This window comes from Mobula birostris, chromosome 7 (genome assembly GCF_030028105.1).
Source record: "Mobula birostris isolate sMobBir1 chromosome 7, sMobBir1.hap1, whole genome shotgun sequence".
Lineage (NCBI taxonomy): Eukaryota > Metazoa > Chordata > Chondrichthyes > Myliobatiformes > Myliobatidae > Mobula > Mobula birostris.
In genome coordinates, this window is record NC_092376.1 from 151,061,714 (window position 1) to 151,079,675 (window position 17,962).

Sequence of the window (17,962 nt, forward strand, 5' to 3'; positions counted from 1 at the left end):
GTCTCATACGAGAGGCTGAGAAAGGTAACCATCCCTTGGTTGCAGGAGGCAGGCTACTGGGTGACTGTCCAGAGAAGAAAGGGAAACAGGCAGCCAGTGCAGAGAAACCCTGTGTTCATTACCCTCAATAATGGGTATACCACTTTGGATGCCATTTCGGGGTGGTAGGGAGATGACCAACTGGGGGAGCTGCTCTGGCTGGGTCTCTGATGCTGTGGCTCAGAAGATAACAAAGGTGAAGAAGACTGCAGTGGTGATAGGAGATTCTATGGTCAGCGGAACAGAGACGAGATACTGTGGGCGTGATAAAGACACCTAGATTGTACGGGGGGTGATTGATTAGTTCATGGCCTAAGATAGAAGGAGTCAATTTTAGAAAACCTAGCACATTTATTTTTCAGCATAGTCCCCTCCTACATGTACACACTTAGTCCAGTGGTCGTGGAGCATGCGGATCCCTTCTTTGTAGAAGTGGTCCACAGCAGGGGTGATTCATAAGTTCGTGGCCTAAGGTGGAAGGAGATGAGTTATTAACTTCAAACTTTTTGCAGTATCACTCAAAGTGTATGTAACGAGAGCATCTTGGACCTCCAGGTGGTCCACAGCAGGGGTGATTGATAAGTTCTTGACCTAAGGTAGAAGGAGATGAGTTATACAGCTCTCGTTACATGCACATGCAGTTCTACTCTGAGTGAAAATGCAGAAAGTTTGAAGTTTCTCCTCATCCCCTACTTTAGGCCACGGACCTATCAATCACCCCTCATATATTGCCTCCAGGTGTCAGGGTCAGGGATGTCTTGGATCATGTCCACAGATTCTAAAGGAGAAGGGTGAGCTGCTAGAAGTCTTCATACATATTGGCACCAATGATATAGGCAGGAATGGTGAGGAGGTCTTGAAGAGAGAATTTGAGGAGCTAGGTAGAAAGGACAGGCAGGTAGGGGTAGCGTGGCTCTGTTGGTAAAAAATGAAATCATTAGAAAGAGGTGACATAAGATTGGAAGGTGTAGAACTGAGGGTAAGCTAAGGAACTTGGAGGGTAAAAAGACTGATTGGAGTTATATACAGACCCACAAACAGTAGTAAAGATGCCTACAAGTTACAACAGGAGATAGAAAATGCATGCCAAAAGGGCAATGTTGCAATAGTCATGGGGGATTTCAATATACAGGTAGATTGGGGAAATCAGGTTTATATTGGATCCCAGGAGGGGGAATTTCTAGGATGTCCATGAAATGGCTTTTTAGAGCAGCTTGTGGTTGAGCCCACTAGGGGATCGGCTACTCTGGATTCAGTGTTGTGCAATGAACTAGAATTAATTAGAGAGCTTAAGCTAAGGCAATGCTTGGGAGCCAGTGATCTTAATATGATAGAATTTACTCTGCAATTTGAGAAAGAGAAACTGAAGTCAGATGTATCAGTACTACAGTGACGTAAAGGGAATTACAGAGGCATGAGAGAGGAGGTGGTCAAAATTAATTGGAAAGGAACATCAGCAGGGATGATGGCAGAGCAAAATTGGTTGAAATTTCTGGGAGTAATTTGTAAGGTGCAGGATATATACATACCAAAGAAAAAATATTCTAGAGGTAGGATGATATAATTGTGGCTGATAGAAGTCGAAGCTAAAGAGAGGGCATACACCAGAGCAACAATTAGTGGAAGTTAGAGGATTGGGAAGCTTTTAAAAACCTACAGAAGGCAACTAAAAAAGTAACTAAGAAGGAAAAGATGGAATACAAAAGTAAGCTAACCAATAATATTAAAGAGGATACCTTTAGATACATAGAGTGTTAAAGAGAGGTGAAAGTAGATATGAGACTGCTAGAAAATGGTGCTGGAGAGGTAGGAACGGGGGACAAGTAAATGGCAGATGAACTGAATAAGTGTTTGGTCGGTCTTCACTGTGGAAGACAAGCAGTATGCCGGAAGTTCAGAGTGTCAGGAGGCAGAAGTGTGTAAAGTTGCCATTACTAGGAAGAAGGTTCTTGGGAAACGGAAAGGTCTGAGGGCAGTACGTCACCTGGACTAGATTTCTGAAAGAGGTGGCTGAAGAGATTGTGGAGACATCAGTAATGATCTCTGAGGAATAAATTGATTCAGACATGGTTCTTGAGGACTGAAAATTTGTAAATATCACTCCACTCTTCGAGAAGGGAGGGAGGCAGAAGGAAAGAAATTACAGGCCAATTAGTCTGACCTCAATGGTTGGGAAAATGTTGGGAGTTGATTTTTAAGGATGTGGTTTTTGGGTACTTTGAGCCACATGATAAAATAGACCATAGTCAGCATGGTTTCCTGTTGGAATTCTTTGAATAGCGAGCAGCATACAGAAAGGAGAATCAATGGATGTTGTATACTTGGATTTTCAGAAAGCGTTTGACAAGGTTCCACACGCGAGGTTGCTAAATTAATTAGGAGCTTATGGTATCACAGGGAAGGTATTGGCATAGATAGATCATTGGCTGATTGTCAGGAGGCAGAGTGAGTATAAAGGGAGCCTTTTCTGGTTGGCTGCCGGTGACTAGTGGTGTTCTGTAGGGATCTGTGTCGACACTGCTTCTTTTTATGTTATATGTTAATGATTTGGATGAAGGAATTGATAGCTTTGTGGCCAAGTTTGCAGACAATACAAAGATAGCTGGAGGGGTAGGTAGTTTTTAGTCAGTAGAGAGGCTACAGAATGACTTAGGTGAGGAGAATGGGCAAAGAAATGGCTGATGGAATATAGTGTTGGAAAATGTATGGCCATGCACTTTGGTGGAAGAAATAAAAGGGCTGACTATTCTCTAAATGGAGAGAAAATCTGAGGTGCACAGGGACTTGGTTGTCCTTGTGCAGGATTCCCTAAAGGTTAATTTGAGGTTGAGTCAGTGATAAGGAAGCCAAATGCAATATTAACATTTATTTTGAGAGGATTAAAATATAAAAAAAGCAAGAATGAAATTTACTGTGAGCAGTTTTATGCCCCTTAACTACCCCTTTGTAAGAAAGGATGTGTTGGCATTGGAGAAAGTTCAAAGGTCAATCATGAAAATGATTCAGAGAATGAAAGAGTTGTCATATGAGGATCATTTGATGGCTCTAATCCTCTACTCACTGGAATTCAGAAGAATGGGAGGTGACTTCATTGAAACCTATCAAATGTTGAAAGGTCTTGATAGAATGGATGTGGAGACAATGTTTCCTATGGTGGAAAGTCTAAGGCTAGAGGACACAGCCTCAGATTAGATGGACGTCCTTTTAAAATAGAGGTGAGAAGGAATTTCTTCAGCCAGAGAGTGGTGAATCTGTTGCCACAGGCGGCTGTGGAGGCAAAGTCATTGGGTATATTTAATTTCTTGATTAGTCAGGCCATGAATGGATATGGGGTAAAGGCAGGAGATTGGAACTGAAGGAAACTTTGTCAGTCATGATGAAATCACAGAGCAGACTCAATAGGCCCAATGGTTAATTCTGCTCTTATATCATATGGTCTCATGGACTTGGCCTTCACAGCTATCTGTGGCAATGAATTCCACAGATTCCCCACCCTTTGGCTGAAGAAAGTCCTCCTCATCCTTTTTCTAAATGGATGCACTTGTATTGAGACTATGCCCTCCAAACAGGCTTCAGCAAGAACAGGCAGAGGCCAGGGTAGGTTCCGGTAAGTTTTTTATTCAGATTGTCTAGCGTAGAGAGAATGCCAGGCAGGATGTTGGAATGCTCCTCTTGCAGGATGTGGGAAGTCAGGGAGCCCTCCGATATCCCTGACAACAACACCTGCAAGAAGTGCATCCAGCTGCAGCTCCTGACAAACCGCATTCGGGAACTGGAGCAGGAGCTGGATGACCTGCGGATCATTCGGGAGAATGAGATTATAGATAGTAGCTACAGGGAGGTAGTTATGCCAAAGGAGCAGAGGACAGGAAATTGGGTCACTTGCAGGCAAGGGAAGAGGAAAGGGCAGGCAGAGCAGGGTTCCCCTGTGGCCATTCCCTTCAACAACAAGTATACCGCATTGGATACTGTTCGGGGGGGATGACTTACCTGGGTCAAGCTGCAGTAGCCGGATCTCTGACACTAAGTCTGGCTCTGCAGTGCAGAAGGGAGGGTGGAAAAAGAGGAGAGCGGTAGTGATAGGGGACTCGATAGTTAGAGATACAGGTAGGAGGTTCTGTGGTCGTGACAGAGAATCCAGGATGGTTTGTTGCCTCCCGGGTGCCAGGGTCAAGGATGTCTCTGATCGATTGCATGACATTCTGAAGTGGGAGGGTGATCAGCCAGATGTCGTGGTGCACATTGTTATCAATGACATAGCAAGGAAGAGTGAGGAGGTCCTGGAGAGTGAGTATAGAGAGCTTGGTAGGAAGTTGAAAAGCAGGACCTCAAGGGTGGTAATCTCAGGATTGCTACCTGTGCTACATGCCAGTGAGGGTAGGAATAGGATGCTCTGGAGGATGAACAAGTGGCTGAGGAACTGGTGTAGGGGGCAGGGTTTCAGATTTCAGGATAATTGGGACCTCTTCTGGGGCAGGTGGGACCTGTACAAGAGAGACGGGTTACACTTGAACTACAGGGGGACCAATATCCTTTCAGGGAGGTTTGTTAGTGCTATTGGGGAGGCTTTAAACTAGATTTGCAGGGGAATGGGAACCAGAGTGCCAGAGCTGACAGTGTGGCTGGGGTGAAAATAAATGATGTTAAAAGTTCAAGCAAATCCGCTAATAGAAAGGTTGTGAGTGGTGGTAAAAATCTTCTGAGGTGTATATATTTCAATGCTAGGAGTATTGCGGGGAAGGCGGATGAGTTGAGGGCGTGGATTGACACGTAGAATTATGACGTTATAGCAATTAGTGAAACTTGGCTACAGGAGGGGCAGGACTGGCAGCTTAATATTCCAGGGTTCCGATGTTTCAGATGTGATCAAGGCAGAGGAATGAAAGGTGGGGAGGAGGGGTAGCATTGCTTGTTAGGGAAAATATTACAGCAGTGCTCAGGCAGGACAGATTAGAGGGCTTGTCTACTGAGTCCTTATGGGTGGAGCTGAGAAACAGGAAAGGTATAGCCACATTAGTGGAATTGTATTACAGACCACCCAATAGTCAACGAGAATTGGAAGAGCAAATCTGCAGAGAGATAGCAGGCAACTGCAGGAAACATAAAGTTGTGGTGGAAGGGGATTTTAATTTTCCATATATTGACTGGGACTCCCATACTGTTAGGGGTCTAGATGGTTTAGAGTTTGTAAAATGTGTTCAGGAAAGTTTTCGGAATCAATATATAGAGGGACCAACTAGAGGGGATGCAATATTGGATCTCCTGTTAGGAAACGAGTTAGGACAAGTGACAGAAGTCTGTGTAGGGGAGCACTTTGGTTCCAGTGATCATAACACCATTAGTTTCAACTTGATCATGGACAAGGATAGATCTGGTCCTAGGGTTGAGGTTCTTAACCGGAAGAAGGCCAAATTTGAAGAAATGAGAAAGAATCTAAAAAGCGTGGATTGGGACAGGTTGTTCTCTGGCAAGGATGTGATCGGTAGGTGGGAAGCCTTCAAAGGAGAAATTTTGAGAGTGCAGAATTTGTATGTTCCTGTCAGGATTAAAGGCAAAGTGAATAGGAATAAGGAATCTTGGTTCTCAAGGGATATTGCAACTCTGAAGAGGGAGTTGTATGACATGTATAGGAAGCAGGGAGTAAATAAAGTGCTTGAGGAGTATAAGAAGGGCAAAAAAAAACTTAAGAAAGAAATCAGGAGGGCAAAAAGAAGACATGAGGTTGCCTTGGCAGTCAAAGTGAAGGATAATCCAAAGAGCTTTTACAGGTATATTAAGAGCAAAAGGATTGTAAGAGATAAAATTGGTCCTCTTGAAGATCAGAGTGGTCAGCTACGTGCAGAACCAAAGGAAATGGGGGAGATATTAAATAGGTTTTTTGCGTCTGTATTTACTAAGGAAACTGGCATGAAGTCTATGGAATTAAGGGAAACAAGTAGTGAGATCATGGAAACTGTACAGATCGAAAAGGAGGAGGTCCTTGCTGTCTTGAGGAAAATTAAAGTGGATAAGTCCCCGGGACCTGACAGGGTGTTCCCTCGGACCTTGAAGGAGACTAGTGTTGAAATTGCAGGGACCCTGGCAGAAATATTTAAAATGTCGCTGTCTACAGGTGAGGTGCCAGAGGATTGGAGAGTGGCTCATGTTGTTCCGTTGTTTAAAAAAGGATCGAAAAGTAATCCGGGAAATTATAGGCCGGTAAGTTTAACATCGGTAAACAACAGGAATTCTGCAGATGCTGGAAATTCAAGCAACACACATCAAAGTTGCTGGTGAACGCAGCAGGCCAGGCAGCATCTGTAGGAAGAGGTGCAGTCGACGTTTCAGGCTGAGACCCTTCGTCAGGACTAACTGAAGGAAGAGTGAGTAAGGGATTTGAAAGTTGGAGGGGGAGGGGCAGATCCAAAATGATAGGAGAAGACAGGAGGGATGGAGCCAAGAGCTGGACAGGTGATAGGCAAAAGCGGATATGAGAGGATCATGGGACAGGAGGTCCGGGAAGAAAGACAAGGAGGGGGGGGGGCCCAGAGGATGGGCAAGAGGTATATTCTGATGGCATGAACATCGACTTCTCTAACTTCCGTTAAGGCCCCACCTCCCCCTCGTACCCCAACTGTTACTTATTTTTATACACACATTCTTTCTCTCACTCTCCTTTTTCTCCCTCTGTCCCTCTGAATATACCTCTTGCCCATCCTCTGGGTCCCCTCCCGCCTTGTCTTTCTACCCGGACCTCCTGTCCCATGATCCTCTCGTATCCTTTTTGCCTATCACCTGTCCAGCTCTTGGCTCCATCCCTCCCCCTCCTGTCTTCTCCTATCATTTTGGATCTCCCCCTCCCCCTCCAACTTTCAAATCCCTTACTCACCCTTCCTTCAGTTAGTCCTGACGAAGGGTCTCGGCCTGAAACGTCGACTGCACCTCCTCCTACAGATGCTGCCTGGCCTGCTGCGTTCACCAGCAACTTTGATGTGTGTTGTTAGTTTAACATCGGTAGTAGGTAAGTTATTGGAGGGAGTACTAAGAGACAGAATCTACAAGCATTTGGATAGACAGGGACTTATTAGGGAGAGTCAACATGGCTTTGTGCATGGTAGGTCATGTTTGACAATCTATTGGAGTTTTTCAAGGAGGTTACCAGGAAAGTGGATGAAGGGAAGGCAGTGGATATTGTCTACATGGACTTCAGTAAGGCCTTTGACAAGGTCCCGCATGGGAGGTTAGTTAGGAAAATTCAGTCGCTAGGTATACATGGAGAGGTGGTAAATTGGATTAGACATTGGCTCAATGGAAGAAACCAAAGAGTGGTAGTAGAGAATTGCTTCTCCGAGTGGAGGCCTGTGACTAGTGGTGTGCCACAGGGATCAGTGCTGGGTCCATTGTCATTTGCATCTGTATCAATGATCTGGATGATAATGTGGTAAATTGGATCAGCAAATTTGCTGATGATACAAAGATTGGAGGTGTAGTAGACAGTGAGGAAGGTTTTCAGAGCCTGCAGAGGGACTTGGACCAGCTGGAAAAATGGGCTGAAAAATGGCAGATGGAGTTTAATACAGACAAGTGTGAGGTATTGCACGTTGGAAGGACAAACCAAGGTAGAACATACAGGGTTAATGGTAAGGCACTGAGGAGTGCAGTGGAACAGAGGGATCTGGGAATACAGATACAAAATTCCCTAAAAGTAGCGTCACAGGTAGATAGGGTCATAAAGAGAGCTTTTGGTACATTGGCCTTTATTAATCAAAGTATTGAGTATAAGAGCTGGAATGTTATAATGAGGTTGTATAAGGCATTGGTGAGGCCGAATCTGGAGTATTGTGTTCAGTTTTGGTCACCAAATTACAGGAAGGATATAAATAAGGTTGAAAGAGTGCAGAGAAGGTTTACAAGAATGTTGCCAGGACTTGAGAAACTCAGTTACAGAGAAAGGTTGAATAGGTTAGGACTTTACTCCCTGGAGCGTAGAAGAATGAGGGGAGATTTGATAGAGGTATATAAAATTATGGTGGGTATAGAAAGAGTGAATGCAAGTAGGCTTTTTCCACTGAGGCAAGGGGAGAAAAAAACCCAGAGGACATGGGTTAAGGGTGAGGGGGGAAAAGTTTAAAGGGAACATTAAGGGGGGCTTCTTCACACAGAGAATCATGGGAGTATGGAATGAGCTGCCAGACGAGATGGTAAATGCGGGTTCTTTTTTAACACTTAAGAATAAATTGGACAGATACATGGATGAGAGGTGTATGGAGGGATATGGTCCGTGTGCAGGTCAGTGGGTCTAGGCAGAAAATGGTTTGGCACAGCCAAGAAGGGCCAAGGGGCCTGTTTCTATGGTGTGCTGTAGTTTCTATGGTTTCTAAGTCTTATACTCTACCACTAATGGAAATATGTTCTCCACATTCACTCTATTTAGACCTTTCAATGTGCGATGTTTCAATGAAATCACCCTTCATCCTTCTTAACCCTCGTGAATACAAGCCCAGAGCCATTAAATGCTCCTCATACCTTGGATCATTCTTGTAAACCCTCATCCTTTTTTTAGGGCCCCAAACTGCTCTCAAGATTCCAAATAAGGTCTGACCAATGTCTTATAATACCTCAGCATTGCATTCTTGCTTTTGTATTCTAGTCCTCTTGAAAAGAATATATTTTATTTTCCTTACTGCCAACTCCACCTATAAGTTCACTTTTGAGGAAGCTTGCACTAGGACTTCCAAGTTCTTTTGCACCTCCAATTTCCAAACCCCCTTTTATAAAGTAGTCTATGCCTTTATTGCTTCTACCAAAGTGCATGCTGCACATGTACTATTGTGTGCAAATCTCATTCAATGTCAGCAAGACTAAGGAGCTGATTATTGACTTTAGGAGGAGGAAACTGAAGGTCCATAGCCTACTCCTCATTGATGAATCAGAGGTGGAGAGGATCAGCTACTTTGAATTTTTTGGTGTTATCATTTCAGTGGACCTGTTCTCAGCCCAGCACATAAGTGCAATTACGAAGAAAACACAACAGCATCTCTACTTAGAAGTTTGTGAATACTTGGTAAGTCATCTAAAACTTACAAACCTCTATAGATGTGTGGTGGAGAGTATATTGACTGGTTGCATCACAGCCTGGTATGGAAACACCAATGCCCATGAGTGGGAAATCCTACAAAAAGTAGTGGATGCAGCCCAGTCCATCATGGGTAAAGCCCTCCCTACTATTGAGCACATCTACATGGAGTGCTGTTGCAGGATAGCAGCACCCATCATCAGTGTCCCCTACCACTGATGTCCTGTTCTCTTCTTGCTGCTGCCATTTGGAAAAAGGTACAGGAGCCTCTGGACTCTCATCACCAGGTTCAAGAACAGTTATTACCCCTCAATCATCAGGCTCTTAAACCAGAGAGGACAACTTTACTCAACTGCTCTTGCTCCATCATTGAAATGTTCCCATAACCTATCGACTCACTTTCAAGGACTCTTCATCTCATGTTCTTGATATTTATTCCTTATTTGTTTATTATTGTTATTATTGCCTTTTTCTTTAATATGAAAATCCTGAAATGACATCTGAGTTGTATTGCAACACACACGAAGTTCTATTGTTCAATAAGCTTCCCTCCCTCTTTCTAGGCTGCTTCTGCGCACTTTATTTTTCTTGCACAGCTCCATGGCTTCATAAATAGTTGAGGTTTTAGAAACTGATGGTTTTAAACTTTATTTCCCTTAAAGCTTAAGGGAAACATTCTATGCTGGTGATGGTTCACCTTGCAAACCCATAGTATGAAGAAAAGTCTGATGTAAGGTGTGCGCAATACAATCTTTTAGATATATGAATGAAAATAATGTTTGGAAAAAGGAAAGGTAAAAGAGAATGGAAGTAGAGTTGGAAGCCAATCGTTCCAGTAATTTCTTTTCCTTCTAAGTGAAAATTAGTTCCACTATCTTTGTTTACAACATATTTTTGTAAACAATGCTTTGTGCCGTTTTTGACTACAGAGCATCCATGGAAAAGAGTAAACAATCAACTTTTCAGGCCGAGACCCTTCATCATGACTGGAGAAATAAAGAAAGGTATTCTACATATATGTGGGTTTTCTTGTTTGGCACCTATTTTAAAACAATCAAGCATTTAATGCCCTCAAAATACAGTAGCATGTAAAAGTTTGGGCACCCCGGTCAAAATTTTTGTTACTGTGAATAGCTAAACAAGTAAAAGATGACCTGATTTCCAGAAGACATGAAGTTAAAGATGACACATTTCTTTAATATTTTAAGCAAGATTACTTTTTTTATTTCCATCTCTTACAGTTTCAAAATAACAAAGAAGGAAAAGGGCCCGAAGCAAAAGTTTGGGCATCCTGCATGGTCAGTACTTAGTAACGCCCCCTTTGGTAAGTATCACAGCTTGTAAACACTTTCTGTAGCCAGCTAAGAGTCTTTCAATTCTTGTTTGGAGGATTTTTGCCCATTCTTCCTTGCAAAAGCCTTCTAGTTCTGTGAGATTCTTGGGCCGTCTTGCATGCACTGCTCTTTTGAGGTCTATCCACAGATTTTCGATGATGTTTAGGTCGGGGGACTGTGAGGGCCATGGCAAAACCTTCAGCTTGCACCTCTTGAGGTAGTCCATTGTGGATTTCGAGGTGTGTTTAGGATCATTATCCTGTTGTAGAAACCATCCTCTTTTCATCTTCAGCTTTTTTACAGATGGTGTCATGTTTGCTTCCAGAATTTGCTGGTATTTAATTGAATTCATTCTTCCCTCTACCAGTGAAATGTTCCCCGTGCCACTGGCTGCAACACAAGCCCAAAGCATGATCGATCCACCCCCGTGCTTAACAGTTGGAGAGGTGTTCTCTTCATGAAATTCTGCACCCTTTTTTCTCCAAACATACCTTTGCTCATTGTGGCCAAAAAATTCTATTTTAACTTCATCAGTCCACAGGACTTGTTTCCAAAATGCATCAGGCTTGTTTAGATATTCCTTTGCAAACTTCTGATGCTGAATTTTGTGGTGAGGATGCAGGAAAGGTTTTCTTCTGATGACTCTTCCATGAAGGTCATATTTGTGCAGGTGTTGCTGCACAGTAGAACAGTGCACCACCACTCCAGAGTCTGCTAAGTCTTCCTGAAGGTCATTTGCAGTCAACCGGGGGCTTTGATTTACCTTTCTAGCAATCCTATGAGCAGTTCTTTCAGAAAGTTTTCTTGGTCTTCCAGACGTCAACTTGACCTCCACAATTACTGTTAACTGCCATTTCTTAATTACATTATGAACTGAGGAAACAGCTATCTGAAAATGCTTTGTTATCTTCTTATAGGTTTCGCCTGTGGGCAGCATTTATTTAAATTTTCAGGGTGCTAGGCAGCTGTTTAAAGGAGCCCATGGCTGCTGATTGTTGGGACAAGGTTTGAGGAGTCAGGGTATTTATAAAGCTTTGAAATTTGCATCACCTGGCCTTTCCTGACAATGACTGTGAACAAGTCATAGCCCTAACAAGCTAAGTAAGTTCTGAGACCTTGGTAAAAGTGATCTGAGAGCTCAAATTTCTTGGGGTGCCCGAACTTTTGCATGGTTATCCTTTCCTTTTTTTCACTCTAATATTGTACAAAACAAAAATAATACACTAATCTTGTTTAAAATGTTGAAAAGAATGTTTCATCTTTAACTTTATGACTTTTGGAGATCAGTTCATCTTCTACTCACTTAACTATTCACAGTAACAGAAATTTTGACCAGGGTGCCCAAACTTTGCATGCCACTGTACTTTTGTTTAACTGCTGTGTTTTTCTGCTCTTAGAATAGCATTTTCCTCTTTCTTTTTTATCCCATTTATGATGTTTTAAAATATTCCTTGTGTTAGATTTTGACCAATTGCTACACTAGAAAATACTGAGTTCCATTTATTGTGATTTTTATTTTTCTATTTCATCTGTGGGGTACCAATAATCATGTGAGCTGTTGGGAGTGATTTAAACTAATACGGCAAGAGATGGGTATCAGTATGATAGAGTTGAGGATAAGCCAGGTTTACAAGTAGATGATGGGTGTAATATGAATATAAGGAAGGACAAATCAATGATTGGGTACAAATATAGACAATACAAAGAGTTAAATTGTACCACAGAGGCAAAATTCAAAAAAGCGAAGAACAACTGAAGGTGCTATATTTAAATGCATGTAATATTCGGAATAAGGTGGATGAACTCGTGGTGCAATTGGAGATTGGTGATCACTAAGTCGTAGCTGAAAGAAGTTCATAGTTGGGAGCTTACTATCAAAGGATATACCCTGTATTGAAAGGACAGGCAGGAAGGCATAGGCAGTGGTGTGGCTCTGTTGGTAAGAGTGATAAGAGATGGAATTACATCTTTAGAAAGAGGTGACATAGAGTCAGAGAACGTTGTATCTTTGTGGGTGGAGTTAAGAAACTACAAGGGTGAAAAAAACCATTTAAGGAATCATACTTATGGCTCCATATAGTAGTCAAGATGTGGGGTTGAGATTGCAAAGGGAGCTGGAAAGGGCATGTAATAAGGATAATGTCACAATTGTAATGGGGGACTTCAATATGCAAGGGGATTGGGAAAATTAGGTTGGTGTCGTATCACAAGAGAGTGAATTTGTTGAATGCCTATGAGATGGCTTTTTAGAGCAGCTTGTGCTTGGGGAAAAGATATCTTAGATTGGGTGTTATGTAATAATCCAGATTTTATTAGGGAGTTCAGAGGAACCCTGAGGAGGTAGTGATCATAATATGACTGATTTCATATTGCAATTTGAGAGGGAGAAGCATGTCATATGTATCAGTATCACAATGGAATAAAGGGAATTACAGAGGCATGAGAGAGGATTGACCAGGTAGATTGGAGTAGGATACTCATGGGGATGACGGCAGAGCAGAGGTGGCTGAAGTTTCTGGGAATAGTTCACAAGGCACAAGATAGATATGTCCCACAGAAGAAGAATTTCTCAAATGGCAGGGGTAGGCAACTGTGGCTGACCAGGGAAGTTAAGGACTGCATAAAAGCCAAAGAAAGGGCATATAATGTAGCAAAAGTGAGTGGGGATTTCGATGATTGGGAAGTTCTAAAAATCCAACAAAAGGCAGCTAAAAAAAAGCCATAAGAAGGGAAAAGGTGAAATATGAGGGCAAACTAGCCAATAATATAAAGCAGGATGCTAGAAGTTTTTTCAGTTACATGAAAAGTAAAAGCGAAGTGAGAGTTGATATTTAATCACTGGAAAATGATGCTGGTGAGGTAGTAAGAGGGGACAAAGAAATGCCGGATGAACTTAATAAGTCTTCTCTGTGGGAGACACTAGCAGGGTGTCAGAGGTCCATGAGTGTCAGGGAGCAGGAGTGAGTGCCATTGCTATTACAAAGGAAAAAGCATGAGACAAACTGAAAGGTCTTAAGGTGGATAAGTCACCTGGACCAAATGGACTACATCCCATGGTTCTAAAAGAGGTTGCTGAAGAAATAACAGGTGCATTGGTTAAGAATTTTCAAGAATCATTTGATTCTGTCATGGGTTCCGGAGGACTGGAAGATTGCAAATGTCAATCCACTCTTTAAGAAGGGAGGAGGGCAAAAGAACTGAAATTATAGGCCAGTTAGCCTAACCACAGTGGTTGGGAAAGTGTTGGAGACCATTATTAAGGATAAGATTTCAGGATACTTGGAGATTAATGATAAAAGAAGTCAAAGCCAGCATGATTTCTGTGAAGGGAAATCTTTTGTGACAAATCTGTTAGAGTCCTTCAAGGAACTAACAAGCAGAGTGAATGACGGAGGGACAGTGGATGTCATTTACTTGGATTTTCAGAAGGCATATGATAAGGTACCAAACATGAGGCTGCTTAACAACATTACAGGAAAGATACTGGCATGGATAGAGGAAGTTTGCAGATGATATGAAGATAGGTGGAGGAGGGGATAGTGTTGAGGAAGCAATGTGATTGCTGAAGGACTTAGATAATTTGGAAGAATTGGAAGATTGCTTCCAAGGCGCCTAGGGGTGACTCGAGTAGCAGCAGAACTTTCAATGGATACGATTAAATATTCCAGTTTCAGCCTGATACGGCTAAAAAGCACAACTGCTTCGAAGGTCAGTACAGTCAACAAAGATGTCTTAATGTGTTTAAATGAATTATCGCTGCTTAAAACTGACAGAAAGAATACTGATTGCAGACTGAAACATAGGATTCCACGCAGGAAGCATGACTGCAGATCAGAGATACAAGATATGTTTAAGGAAATGGGGTTTTTAACTCCCAATACCGATTATCTTGTTGGCAAACATGCAGTCGCTGGTGGATAAAATCGACAATCTCAGAGCTAGGGTGCTGAATCAGAGGGACATTAGGTCCACGTGTGTCCTTTGTTTCACGGAATCCTGGTTAACCCTTTCTGTACCGGTTGCAGCAATTCAGATTGATGGGTTTACTATACACCATCAGGATAGATCTATAGAGTCTGTCAAAAGCAGAGGTGAAGGAGTATGCCTCATGATCAGCTCTTCTTGGTGCACAGATATATCACTGCTGTCCCAATTCTGCTCACCAGACCTGGAATATCTAGCAGTTAAGTGCCATCCTTTATACCTACCATGGGAAATCTCTGGAATCATCTTGGTAGCAGTGTACATTCCACCTCAGGCAAATATTGATCGGGCTTAAGATGATCTGAGCAATGGGATCGATGGGATCAACATGCACAAAACAGTGCACACTAATGCCTTCACCATCGTTTTGGGAGATTTTAACCAGGTCAGTCTGAAAAAAATCACTAAGCAATTACCATCAACAGATCACTTGCAATACCAAAGGAAACAACACACTGGACCATTGTTACACCACCATCAAGAATACCTACCGTGCTGTTCCACGCCCTCACTTTGCGAAGTCTGATCACCTGGCTGTACTTCTACTCCCTGAGTATAGGTAGAGACTAAAGACTGCAGTGCCAGTAGTGAGGACCACGAAGGTATGGACAAAGGAAGTACAAGAACGCCTACAGGACCATTTTGAATCGACTGGACTGTATTCATGGATCCATCTTCGAACCTGGATGAGTATGCTGCAGCTGTTACCGACTTCATTAAAACCTGTGTGGATGAGTGTGTGCCCACAAAGACTTATAGTACATTCCCAAACCAAAAGCCATGGATGAACCAGGAGGTACGTTGTCTGCTGAAGGCTAGATCTGTAGCATTCAAGTCTGGCAACCCAGGCATGTACCAGAAAACCAGATATGATTTGCGGAGGGCTATTTCAAGGGCGAGGAGACAACTTCAAATGAGTTTGGAGGTGTCACCAGATGTACGACAACTCTGGCAGGGTTTGCAAGACATTACTTCCTGCAAAGCGAAACCCAATAGCGTGAATGGCAGCGATGCTTCACTACAAGATGAACTCAACACCTTCTATGCCCACTTTGAAAGGGAGAACACAACTACAGCTGTGAAGATTGCTGCTGCGCCTGATGACCCTGTGATCTCTATCTCAAGGGCGATGTTAGGCTGTCTTTAAAGAGAGTGAGCAAGGCAGAAGGTCACGATGGAGTACCTGGAAAGGCTCTGAAAACCTGTGCCAACCATCTAGCAGGAGATTTCAGGGACATTTTCAACCTCTCGCTGATACGGGCAGATGTTCCCACTTACTTCAAAAAGGCAACAATTATACCAGCGCCTAAGAAGAATAATGTGAGCTGCCTTAATGACTATCGCCTGGTAGCACTCACATCTACAGTGATGAAATGCTTTGAGAGGTTGGTCGTGACTAGACTGAACCTCTGCCTCAGCAAGGACCTGGACCCATTGCAATTGGCCCATTGCCACAATAGGTCAATGGCAGTTGCAATCTCAATGGTTCTCCACACAGCTTTAGACCACCTGGACAACACAAGCACCTATGTCAGGATGCTGTTCATCAACTATAGCTCAGCATTTAATGTCATCATTTCCAAAAGCCTGATTGTGAAGTTGCAGAACCTGGGCCTCTGTACCTCCCTCTGCAATTGGATCCTCGACTTCCTAACCAGAAGACCGCAATCTGTGCAGATTGGTGATAACACCTCCACTTCGCTGACGATTAACAATGGTGCACCTCAAGGATGTGTGCTTAGCCAACTGCTCTTCTCTCTATATACCCATGACTGTGTGGCTAGGCATAGCTCAAATACCATCTATAAGTTTGCTGATGATACAACCATTGTTGGTAGAATCTCGGGTGGTGACGAGAGGGTGTGCAGGAGCAAGATATGCCAACTAGTGGCGTGGTGCTGCAGCAACAACCTGGCACTCAACGTCAGTAAGACGAAAGAGCTGATTGTGGACTTCAGGAAGGGCAAGACAAAGGAACACATACCAATCCTTATAGCGGGATCAGAAATGGAGAGAGTGAGCAGTTTCAAGTTCTTGGGTGTCAAGATCTTTGAAGATCTAACCTGGTCCCAACATATCGATGCAGTTATAAAGAAGGCAAGACAGCGGCTATACTTCGTTAGGAGTTTGAAGAGATTTGGTATGTCAACAAATACACTCAAAAACTTTTATAGATGTACTTTGGAGAGCATTCTGACAGGCTGCATCACTGTCTGGTATGGGGGGATGCTACTGTGCAGGATTGAAAGAAGCTGCAGAGGGTTGTCAATTTAGTCGGCTCCATCTTGGGTACTAGCCTACTAAGTACCCAGGACATCCTCATGGAGCGGTGTCTCAGAAATGCAGCGTCCATTATTAAGGACCTCCAGCAGCCAGGGCATGCCCTCTTCTCACTGTTACCATCAGGTAGGAGGTACAGAAGCCTGAAGGCACACACTCAGCTATTCAGGAACAGCTTCTTCCTCTCTGCCACCTGATTCCTAAATGGACATTGAACCCTTGGACACTACCTCACTTTTTAAAATATATATTATTTATGGTTTTGCACAACTTTTAATCTTTTCAATATATGTATACTGTAATTGATTTATTTATTTTTTATTTTATTTTGCTTTTTTTTTCTTCTATATTATGTATTGCATTGAACTGCTGCTGCTAAGTTAACAAATTTCTCAACACATGCTGCTGATAATAAACCTGATTCTGGTCCTGAGAATGGGCAAAAAATTGGCAGATAGAATGCAGTGTTAGGAAACATATGATAATACATTTTGGTAAAAGGAACAAAAGTGAAGACTATTATCTAAATGGGGAGAAAATTCAAACATCAGGGGTGCAAAGGAATGTAGTAGTTCTTGTACAAAATTCCCAGAAGTTTAATTTACAGATTGCATCTGTGGCAAATGCAATGTTGGCATTCATTTCAAGGGAACAAAATATAAAAACAAGGAAATAATTCTGAGGCATTATAAGACAATAGTCAGGCAGCACTTGGAGTATTATCAACAGTTTTGGGCCTCATTCTCAGAAATGATGTTTTGCCATTGGAGAGAGTCTAGAGGAGGTTTACAAGGATGGTTCCAGGAATGAAGTGGTTAACATATGAGGAGTGTTTGGCAGCTTTGGGCCTGTACTCACTAGAATTTAGAAGAATGCTGAGGATCTCATTGAAACCTGCTGAATGTTGAAAGGACTAGATAAAGTGGATGTGGAGTGGTTCTTTCCTATGGTGCATGTGTTCAGAACTGGAGGGAACAGCCTCAAAATTGAGGGTCAACCCTTTAGAACAGAAGTAAAGAGAAATTTTTTTTTAGCCAGACAGTAATGAATTTTTGGAATAGTCTGCTGCAGACAGCTGTGGAGTCTGAGACTGAAGGTATACTTGAAGCAAAAATTGATAGTTACCTGATTGGGTTATGCTGAGAAGGCAGGTGTTTGGGGTTGAGTGGGATCCGGGATCAGCCGTGATGGAATAGAAAAGCAGACTCGATAGGCTAAATGCGCTAATTCTGCTCCTGTGTCTTATGGTCTCATCACTTCTTCACATAAT